The sequence below is a fragment of the Hevea brasiliensis genome, chromosome 3 (genome assembly GCF_030052815.1).
Source record: "Hevea brasiliensis isolate MT/VB/25A 57/8 chromosome 3, ASM3005281v1, whole genome shotgun sequence".
NCBI classification, from domain to species: Eukaryota; Viridiplantae; Streptophyta; class Magnoliopsida; order Malpighiales; family Euphorbiaceae; genus Hevea; species Hevea brasiliensis.
The window spans coordinates 44,897,954-44,910,243 of record NC_079495.1 but is presented as its reverse complement, the minus strand read 5'-3'; positions in this window follow the sequence as shown (position 1 = coordinate 44,910,243).

Below are 12,290 nucleotides of genomic sequence, written 5' to 3'. Positions count from 1 at the left end.
TTAGAGGAACAGATTCTATCTTGATCAACACCTACCTCCATATATAATTAGTAGGGGTGAACACATGCCCATATACCCATACACAGTACAAGTATGAAAGCAGTATCAAACTCAAACCACCTATATACAAGATAACTGTGCTATCTCAGGTCTAAAGATTATATGCACTAATATGATTTATGATAATGCATTGACAAGAGTAAACTCCATGTGCTTGTCATAAGTGTCACTGGTTCGACCTACTTATCATGTATAAGTGCCTATCATGTTTGTTTTATGGCATGAGACTCACCATTCCATCTTACTTACATCTCATATAAATAACTTAGGAACAAACATGAATACAATCTTTCTGGATAAGTTATGTCCTTATTGTAAAGTATCCTCGATTGTGAACCTATTTATGATACTTTGTACTAGAAATACTGTCACTCATATTCTTAACAACTTAAGAATAGAATTTCTAACAAAATATCAATGGACCTTTTCTATTATACATAAATATATTATGTAAACAGAAAAGTGAAAATGCCTTTTATTAATAAAAACATGTATAAGATACATATTAAATGATATGCTCTAAGGCATACTACTAACAATCTCCCACTAGCACTAGAGCCATTCATTACAATATCTTAGACCCATCTTCTCAAGATGTCGGTCTAGCTGAGTCTGTGACATAGGCATAGTGAATGGATCAGCTGGACTTTCGGCTGATGCTATTTTCTGCATGGCTACATCACCTCATCCAACTATTTCTTTGATAATGTGGTGGAGCCTTTCTACGTGTTTGGATTTCTGGTGAGACCGGGGTTCCTTAGCCTGTATGACTGCTCCATTGTTGTCATAGTGAAGTGGAACTGCTGACTCAATGGAAGGAACTACTGCAAGTACTGTCACGAACTTCTTTAACCAAACAGCTTCCTTTGCAGCAGCTGATGCAGCAATATGCTCAGCCTGGGTAGTGGAATCTGCAGTCATACTCTATTTGGAACTCTTCCAACTGACTGCACCTCCATTACAAATGAACACATACCTAGAGGTACACTTTCTATCATCGATATCTGATTGGAAATTAGAATCAATATAACCATCCAATTGCATGTCTCCACCTCCATAAATCAAGAACAAATCCTTAGTTCTTCTCAAGTACTTAAGGATATTCTTGACAGCTATCCAGTGTTTCAAACCTGGATTGGATTGGTACCTGCTAGTCAAACTAACAGCATATGCGATATCCGGCCTAGTACAAAACATTGCATACATTAAACTTCCAATAGCCAAAGCATATGGAATCCTGGCCATTTTATCTTTTCTTCAGGTGTCTTTGGAGACATCTCTTTAGAAAAGTGGATACCATGTCTCACTTGTAACAATCCTCTCTTGGAATCAAGCATGTTAAACCTCTTTAACACCTTTTCCAAGTATAGACTTTGGGACAAACCAATTATTCTTTTCGCTCTATCTCTATAGATGCGAATCGTAAGAATATAGGTTGCCTCCCCCAAGTCTTTCATGGAGAATGTATTTGACAACCATACCTTTACAGTTGTCAACATACCTGTGTCATTTCCCATCAATAAAATGTCATCCACATATAAGACAAGGAAAGTGACAGCACTATCACTAACCTTCTTATATACACATGGCTCATCCTCATTTTTGATAAAACCAAATGACTTAATGGCTTCATCAAAATGGATGTTCCAACTCCTCAAAGCTTGTTTTAACCCATAAATGGATCGCTTTAGCTTGCATACCTTGGAACCATCTTGGGATTCAAAACTCCTAGGTTGTTCTACGAAAATGTTTTCTTCAATGTATCCATTGAGAAAAGCTGTTTTGACATCCATCTGCCAAATCTCATAATCATAGTATGCAGCTATTGCTAATAGAATCCTAATTGATTTAAGCATGGCAACAGGCGAGAAAGTCTCCTCATAGTCGATTCCTTGCCTTTCACGAAACCCTTTCACTACTAGCCTTACCTTATAGATCTCTACCTTTCCATCAGAACCAATTTTCTTCTTGAAAACCCATTTGTTCCCTAGAGGTACAATACCTTCAGGTGGGTCAAGAACATTCCAAACTTGATTCTTATACATGGAATCAATTTCGGATTTCATAGCATCAATCCATTTTGAAGAGTCTATATCTGATATAGCTTCTTAATAGGTAAGTGGATAATCTCCATGATCTACTTCTTCATGAAGGAAACCATATCTCATTGGTGGGTGAGATACCCTGGTTGTTCTACGAGGAATAGCTATAAATGTTATATTAGTAGGTGTAGGTTGACTAGATGGATCTATATCCATCTGATCTATTGGTTGGTCAGAATTCTCTAATTCTAACTCTATTTACCTTCCTTTGCCTCCTTCTTGAACAAACTGTTGTTTAAGAAATATAGTATCTCTACTTATCACAACCTTTTGTAATGTAGGTAAATAAAAATAGTATCCAAAACTATCTTTTGGATATCCAACAAATCGACCCTTTTCTGATCTGATTTCCAATTTATTAGTGTTCAGCTTTTTGATATAAGCTGGACAACCCCAAATCTTAACATGCTTAAGACTTGGTTTTCTTCCATGCCATATCTCATAAGGTGTGGAAGAAACTGATTTTGATGGAATCCTATTCAGAATATACAAAGCTAATTCTAATGCAAATCCCCAAAAAGAGATTGGCATATCAGTATAGCTCATCATATTATGTACCATATCCAATAGGGTACGATTTCTCCTTTCAGATACACCATTCAGTTGTGGTGTTCCTGGAGGAGTCAGCTGGGAAACAATGCTATGCTTTCTCAAGTATTCATCAAATTCAGTACTCAAATATTCACCTCCACGATCTGATCGAAGAGCTTTAATACTCTTTCCTGTTTGATTTTCTACTTCAGATTTAAATTCTTTGAACTTTTCAAAGGATTCATGTTTGTATTTTATCAAATGCAAATACCCAAATCTTGATTTGTCAACAGTAAAGGTAATAAAGTAATAAAAACCACCTCTAGCCATTTCCTTAAATGGACCACATATATCACTATGTATGAGCTCCAAAATATTTTCAGCTCTTAGCCCTTGTCCAACAAAGGGTGATCTAGTCATTTTTCCCTAAAGGCAAGATTCACAAGTTGGAGTAGGCTCGAGCTCAATGAGGATAGAATCCTCATTTTCTCCAGTTTTGCAATCCTATCTTCTGCAACATGACCTAACCTTAAGTGCCAAATATATTTTGAACTTGAGTTGATTTTCACCATGGCATTGCATTCATTTAGATCACTTGCATTCTTTTTGTGTTTGTCATTATTATCCAAATAATAAAGACCATCATTCATATAACCCAAACCAACATATTTATATTCAAAATAAATATTACAAATATCATCTGTGAACTGAAATTCATAGCCATTTCTAGTCAAACTAGATATAGAAATGATGTTCTTAAAAGCATCAGGTACATATAAAATATTATCCAAACACATAACATGTCCAAACATGTAAAAAGATTTAGATCCTATGGCTAAAGCTTTAACAGTTGAGCCATTGCCAATCCGGACTCTAACATCTCGAGAATGCAAGTTGCTACTATTTGCTAGTTCTTGCATATCATAAGAAATGTGAGAACTGGCACCACTATCTAAAACCCAAGCTGTAGATGAACTATGAGTATCATCAGAATCTAAATAGCAAGATATAGACATACCTTCCAAAGGTCTATCCTTCTTGTCCTTCAAAAAAGCAAGATACTCTGGGCAATCCCTTTTCTAGTGCCCATCCTTCTGGCAGTAGAAACACTTTCCTTTGCCTCCATCAGCTTTAGTCTTCCCTTTCTGTTTAGCTATTTTCTTGGAAGGACCAAGAATCTAAGGTTTCTTTTTCTTATCGCCATTCTTCTTGTTGGACTTTCCAGCAGAAGAAGATGCAATCAAAGCTACCTCTTTTCCTTTATTGCCCGATATATTCTTTTGGGCAATAACCAGCATGTTGAGTAAACCAGCCAAGGTGCATTCCTATTTAGTCATATGGAAATTTGTCACAAAATTCCCAAAAGACTCAAGAAGGGACTGAAGGATCAAATCCGTCTGCAATTGGAAATCCATGTTAAAGTCGAGATGTTCCAGCTGCTCAATCAGCCGAATCATCTTGTGGACATGATCCCCAACATTCTGTCCCTTAGACATCCTTATGAGGAATAGATGTCTAGATATCTCATATCTAGCATTCTTACTGTGCTCATCATACAACTCTTGTAGGTGAAGGAGGATCTCACTCGCACTCTACATGTTCTCATGCTGCTTCTGTAACTCATTACTCATGGAAGAAAGCATGTAACATTTCGCTCTCATATCATGCTCCTTCCACTTGTCCAAAGTTTCATGTTCCTCTTGAGTGGCCTCTGGAGGTAAGGGACCAGGAATATTTTAGTCTAGAACATATCCTATATGTTCAAGGTTCAGGACAAGTTTCAAATTTCATAGCCAATCAAACAGATTAGGTCTTGTCAACCTATTGCGATCAAGTATGCTTGCAAGGATATTGAATGGTGGTGGTTGTTCTGTGCTCATTATTGTTAGAAAATTAACTATAGAAAATAATCAGATTAATTAGTAAATGTATCAAGTAATTAACCAAAATGATTATGGTCTTTTAATCAAATCGGTCCTCCCACTAACTTAGCGAATCCTACACTTCCAAAGTAGAAAACGGAAATCCTAGTTGCATGGATTTCTAGTGGGTGATTGAATTCTTATAATTCAATTGATCACCCTCAGGTACATCCTTTATTGGAATTACAATAAACTATAAGTGAGCAACTCCTTGCCCATCACATCTCATGTGAGGTTCAATCCTTTACCTAGCCCCTAATGCTCAAAATCTCAGGTACATCCATTATTGACTTATCTTACATTAGTTAAGTTGATCCCATTGAATCAGTAATTATACAAATAATTTTAATGTCCTCAGGTACATCCAATATTGGCCACCAAACCATTTGCATATTTACAACATCTAGTGCTTAGAAATTATTCTTAAGAAAATCTCTTAAATTAATTGCATCTTATGCGAGTATTTAAAATTTCTTAAAATAATTGCCTCAATGGAGGGCCCATGTTATAATTACTTTAATTATAGCATTTGCAACTTAATCATTTGTTTGGAAGATTTTATGGCCATCCTAATTACTATTAAGGTCTTACTTTGCACATTATCTAATTAGCATGCATATATCATATACTTGCATACATTCCCATACATCTCATGCATTCATAGATAATAAATAAATATGGTATGATCATGGACTTTTCTAAGGGATTCAATTTTGAGCCACCAAGAATTGAATTAGGGCATTCCTAGGTGCATTTCATTCATTCATTTTACAAGAGTTGCTGAAGGAGTACATAATCAACACTTGATCTTGAATTCCTCCCACTGGTCCCACCCTCTTGACCTCCTTGATCTTCTTGCAATCCAATTACATAGTAATCTTTAGCATACCAAGGTGAATTAACAAGAACTAAATAAATAAAATTACAACCCAAAATTATTAAAACCTTAATAATACATGCCCAATTATAAATTAAAATAAATTAATTAATTTACAACCCAAAGAAACATAAAAGAAATAAATCCAATCACATTGATCTTTTATAGTCCATGATCATCCATCATGCATATCACTATTTAACAATAAAATAAAACATACATACTTAAATTAAATTGAATATCTCATATTCAACTTAAAAATCCAGATTTGAATATAATTCAAACAAATTTAAAAATTTAGATTTGAATCACAGTCAAACAAATTTAAAAATTCAGATTTGAATCACATTCAAACAACTTTTAAAAAATTCAGATTTGAATCACATTCAAACAATTTTAAAAAATTCAGATTTGAATCACATTCAAACAATTTTAAAAATTCAGATTTGAATCACATTCAAACAACTTTTAAAAATCAGATTTGAATCACATTCAAACAATTTTAAAAATTCAGATTTGAATCACATTCAAACAACTTTTAAAATTCAGATTTGAATCAAAATCTAATTGTGTGATTAAAACCCTAATTAAACAATTTAATTAGACATAAGATGAGCTTTTAAATCATACAACAATTGTAAACTAAAAAGCCAAACCTTGCACATACTATTAGGGACCACAAAGTGTGCACACCAATGGTGTTGGTCACCATTTCGCCACCTTTCTTTGCAACCAGCAATAGATCTATCATCTCATGATCATACCACACAATTAAATCATATAATCAATAATCTAAATGGCAAATATAGTGGCTCTGATACAATTTGAAGGAGCGGAAGCATGAAAAACACAAGTTTATATCATTGAATTCAAAAATTTTTCACCTAGGGTCACATGCATCATGCAAGATTCATTTTTATCTATTTGATTTCAATGATAAACATCATATTAAAACTCTTTTAATATATTTTTGGATCTACATCTGCCATTTGAGAATTTAGAATTAATTAGATTAATTATTAGAACCCTAGATTAGATCAAGAACAAGTGCACTAACCTCTTGATGCACTGTAGTGTATTTGACACCTTTGGGATGCGTTTAGGACACCAAATGTTGTCCCTCTAGCTTGTCCACACCAAGATCACCTATGGCAGCCCTTGAACAGCTTCTAAAGCTTTTTCTATGAATAAGAAAATCAAGTTTTGCCTTTTGATAGATTACAGATGTAAACAGAACACTAGAAACAATTTATAGTATTTTTAATTCAAGAGATTATTTGCTAATCTCTTTGAATTGATGAGAGATGAAGAAGAAGAGAAGGGAGAGGAGCCAAGGGTGGTAGCACCTTTTTGAGAATGAGCATATTATTTTTTTGTTCTTTCATCCTTACACTTATATAGCTAGGTCACCACTTAAAACCCTTGCCACATGTCACCCTCTGATTGGTTCTAGGTTTAATTGACCCAATCACATTATGCCAAATGTCAAACCTATATTTAATCTTGACTTTAATCATCTTACATGATTAAAAGACATTTGGCAAGCTTATGTGTAGTGCCGTGTGTCACCATCTCATGGTGCCACAAGTCACCCTGTGAAATGACCAAAATACCCCTGTGTCTTAATTTTGAGTTCTTAATCCAAAATAATTATTTCTCTTCTTCTAATCAATTCATATCAAATATAAATTAATTAATTAATCTTTATTAATTAATTTCTCATGAATTAAATTCATATTTAAACACTTTAAATATAAATTTAACTTATACTATACATCCAATAACCTAGATTTGGTTTCAAGCCATGCTAGGAACTTTGCAATCTAATTGCAAACCAAATCTATTTAATTAATCAATTAAACTCTTTAATTAATTAATTAAATCACATTTAAATATGTGATTACTTGTGTATGTGTGTGACTTTCTAGGCTCATCACTAATTGGCAATGAGACATGATATCAACTCTTAATATCATCAAAACTCTTTCTTACCATAAATGATTTCTCTAAATCATTTTATGCACCTCATAGACCATGGTTAACACCTAGCATAGCATGCCATGGCCACCCAATCAGTAATAAGGTTTACCTTAAATGAACCTATAATCATATGTTACTATGCACTAGAATCTCTCTGTTATAAAATCCTAATTCAAGCTGGAGTCATGATTTATGTCAAACCCCATTTGCTATGAATATTATGTTCTCTTTTAATTCCAATTCTTGATTAAAAAGATTTTCTCATCAGAAACTTGTTTTTGAATAAATCTATCTGTCCTGGCCAGGAACTTGAAACATCAAGAATAATTAAAGGAACATAGGATTTTATCCTTATTTACTTAGAGGAACAAATTCCATCTTGATCAACACCTACCTCCATATATAACTAGTAGGAGCTAACACATGCCCATATACCCATACACAGTACAAGTATGAAAGCAGTATCAAACTCAAACCACCTATATACAAGATAACTGTGCTATCTCTGATCTAAAGATTATATGCACTGATATAATTTATGACAATGCGTTGACAAGAGTAAACTCCATGTGCTTGTCATAAGTGTCACTGGTTCGACCTACTTATCATGTATAAGTGCCTATCATATTTGTTATATGGCATGAGACTCACCATTCCATCTTACTTACATCTCATATAAATAACTTGGGAATAAATATGAATACAATCTTTCTGGATAAGTCATGTCCTTATTGTGAAGTATCCTCGATTGTGAACCTATTTATGATACTTTGTACTAGAAATACTGTCACTCATATTCGTAACAACTTAAGAATAGAATTTCTAACAAAATATCAATGGACCTTTTCTATTACACATAAATATATTATGTAAACGGAAAAGTGAAAATGCCTTTTATTAATAAAAATATGTACAAGATACATACTAAATGATATGCTCTAGGGCATACTGCTAACAATCTCCCACTAGCACTAGAGCCATTCATTATAATATCCTAGACCCATCTTCTCAAGATGTCTGTCTAGCTGAGTCTGTGACATAGGCTTAATGAATGGATCAGCTGGATTTTCAGCTGATGCTATTTTCTGCATGGCTACATCGCCTCGTCTAACTATTTCTCTGATAATGTGGCAGCGCCTTTCTATGTGTTTGGATTTCTGGTGAGACTGGGGTTCCTTAGCCTGTATGACTGCTCCATTGTTGTCACAGTGAAGTGGAGCTGTTGACTCAATGGAAGGAACTACTGCAAGTACTGTCACGAACTTCTTTATCCAAACAGCTTCCTTTGCAGTAGCTGATGCAGTAATATACTCAGCCTCAGTAGTGGAATCTGCAGTTGTACTCTATTTAGAACTCTTCCAACTGACTGCACCTCCATTACAAATGAACACATACCCAGAGGTACACTTTCTATCATCAATATCTGATTGAAAATCAAAATCAGTATAACCATCTAATTGCAAGTCTCCACCTCCATTGGGAATAGAGGTAAACAAAAAGTAACTCAAAATTATGAATAACGAAGAATTAGAAGACATGATCCAATTGCTAAAGGAATTCATCGACGTATTCTCTTGGGGTTACGATGATGTACGGAGTTGGATCCCCAAATAGTCACACATAAAATTCCTCTAATTCCTAGGACAGTCCCAGTTAAACAAAAATTAAGGAGAATGAACCCTAACACACTGCTCAAGGTCAGGGATGATGTTAAAAAGCAATACGATGCCAGATTCCTAGAAGTGGTAAAATACCCTGAATGGGTAGCTAATGTCATCTCCGTAATGAAGAAGGATAGTAGGGTAAGGGTATGTGTTGACTACAGGGACCTTAATAAGGCGAGTGTGAAAGATGATTTCCCTCTCCCACATATAGATGTACTAGTGGACAATGCTACAGGATTGCGGAGATGTTCATGTATTGATGGAGCCTTAGGTTATAATTAGATTTTAATGGACAAAGATGATAAAGAAAAGACTGCCTTTATCACCTAGTGGAGAGTCTTTTACTACCGGGTGATGCCCTTTAGGCTAAAGAATACAGGGGCTACCTACCAACGTACCATGGTCACATTATTCCATGACATGATGCACAAAGAAGTGGAAGTTTATGTGGATGACATGATCATTAAATCCAGAGGGACTGAAAGCTATGTACAGGTATTAAGAAAAGTATTCGAAAGGCTCAGAAAGTATCAACTAAAGCTGAACCAGACTAAATGTGTGTTTGGGGCAAGATCAGGATAGCTATTGGGATTTATAGTGAGTGAGAAAGGAATAGAACTGGATCCAGACAAAGTTCGAGCCATTCAAGAAATGCCATCCCCAAAGACAGAAAGGGATGTGCGTAGTTTCCTGGGAAAATAAAACTATATTTAAAGATTCATCTCTAATCTCACTGCCAAGGCTGAACCCATTTTCAAGTTACTCAAGAAGAATAATACCGCTAAGTGGGATCAAGCTTGTTAAGAAGCTTTTGAAAAGATTAAGCAGTACTTGTCAAATCTGCCAGTATTGGTTCCTCCGATGATGGGTAGGCCGTTAATTTTGTATATGGCAGTTCAGCAAAGTTCGATGAGTTGTGTTATGGGAAAACATGATGACACTGGGAGGAAGGAAAGATTTATTTACTATTTAAGCAAGAAATTCAACGTGTAACACCATTACCGTAGGTAGTCCATACGTTATATTGTTCCGATGACTAATGTTTATCCAGACAGCTAGGATATCTAGAACTACACTTAAATAATAATGAGGAGACATAAAATGATAGAATACATGATAAGAAAATACAAGAAAAATTAAGAGAAAATAAAAGAAAGGAAATGCACTAGGTTAAATGAGCCAAAACCGTGGCGATGGGTGACCGCACTGGGAAGTCACTATGTGGACGGTTGACTACCCTAGGACCGCGAGGAACCCCAAGGAATAATTTTTGGAACTTAATTAAAGTTCTATTGAGGTATAATTGATATTGAAAATGTCAAAGAAAATTTAGTTAATCGGTACAGAGGAAAACAAAAATTAAAGGAACTGGCGGATCAGGGATTAAATCGATATTACTGAAAAAGTTGAAATATGACCCAAAAAGGGGCATTTTGGTCATTTGATACTTAGAGTTGGCTTTTGATCTAAATATCCATTAAAAATAAATGGTATTAAATTTTGAAAATCCCATAAAAAGATGAAATTATACATATAGTGTAATTAAGGGAAAATGGGGGGTATAATTAGAAATAACAAAACTTAATTATTTTAACTAATATTTAATTAATTAGTAGGGTATAAAAGGCCATAAGTGGACAGAATTTCCCACTACCAAACTTCATCTTCTTCACTTCCATTCCCAATTTCTGAATTAAATTTCCTCTCAACCTCTATTGAAGCTCCTTCATGCAAGCTTCAATCTCTCCCCTTTCTCACCATGATTTCCACTAGTCCCTTCACAAGAAATTGTCCACACATCATGGGAAGGCTATAGGCAGCAAAAGGGAGAAGAAATTCTAAGGTTTTAACAAGCTCAAGAAAAGGTTAGTGCTTGATCTTCCCATTTTCCTTCATTAATTATTGTTTAGAGCTTTGGATGAGTTGATTTGCTAAGGAAATTGATGGAAATTGATGAGCATGTAGGAGCCATGAATTCGGCAGCCATGGACATTAAAGGAGTTTGAGTTTTTTTTTAACATGTAATTGATGGGTAATGAAGTTGATTAGGCTAATTACATGTACTAGCAATTTAATGTTATGTGTAAGCTTGAAATTGATACTTTGAAGTAGAGTTTTGAAGTAAATTTTGAAGGTTTGTGTAAATGTTAATTTTGGGCAGCCTTGATTTCCATGAGAATTTGGTTAATTCATGTATGTAAGTGATGATTTGTGATGTGGATTAAAGTTGTAACACCCCTATGTTTGGTAGTGCGTTCTACTGTTCTGGTGACCAGTGTCTGTCTAGATAGCTAGGATACCTAGAACTACATTTAAATGTTAGTGAGGAGACATAAAATAATGAAATACAAGAAAGAAAAATACAAGAAAAACAAAGGAAAAATAATAGCAATGAAATGTGACTAAGTTAAACGAGCCGAAAACCGTAGAGATGGGTGACCACACCGGGAAGTTGCGGCATAGACCGTTGACTCGCCCTAGACTGCGGGGAACCCTGGAAAATATTTTTAAGACTTAAATAAACATCTATTGAAGTATAAATGTCATTAGAAATATCAAAGAAAAATTAATTAATCAGTACAAAGAAAAACAAGAAATCGAAAAAATGACAAAACTCGGTGTTACCGAAAAATCGAGAATGCAACCCAAGTAGGGGCATTGTGGTCATTTGACACCCCGAGTTGCCTTTTGACCTAAATGTCCATTAAAAATAAATGATATTAAACTTTGAAAATGCCATGAAAAATGAAATTTTAGGTGTTGTATAAATAAGGCAAAATATGAGGTATAATGTTGAATAAATGAAAGCTTAACATTAATTTAAATTTTCTAATAACTTAGTGGACCACTAAGGAGTATCTAAAGCATTAAAAAAACCAAAATTGTCCCACTAACATTCTACAACACCATTTCTTCCTCAAGTCTTCTCCTTGTCGAATTCAAACTCCATTCCAAATCACCGTTGCCAGCCATGGAAGGACCTACATGCAACCTTGATCAAGTCATCTTTTTCAATAGGTTCCTTCACTAAACCTTGTCTACACACCTTGGGCAGCATACTTGGAACAAAAAGAAAGAAGTTTAATGAGGTTTGAGCAAGCTATAAAAATAAGTAAGTGTCCAATTCTCTTCCTTCCTTTAGTAAAAGTGATGC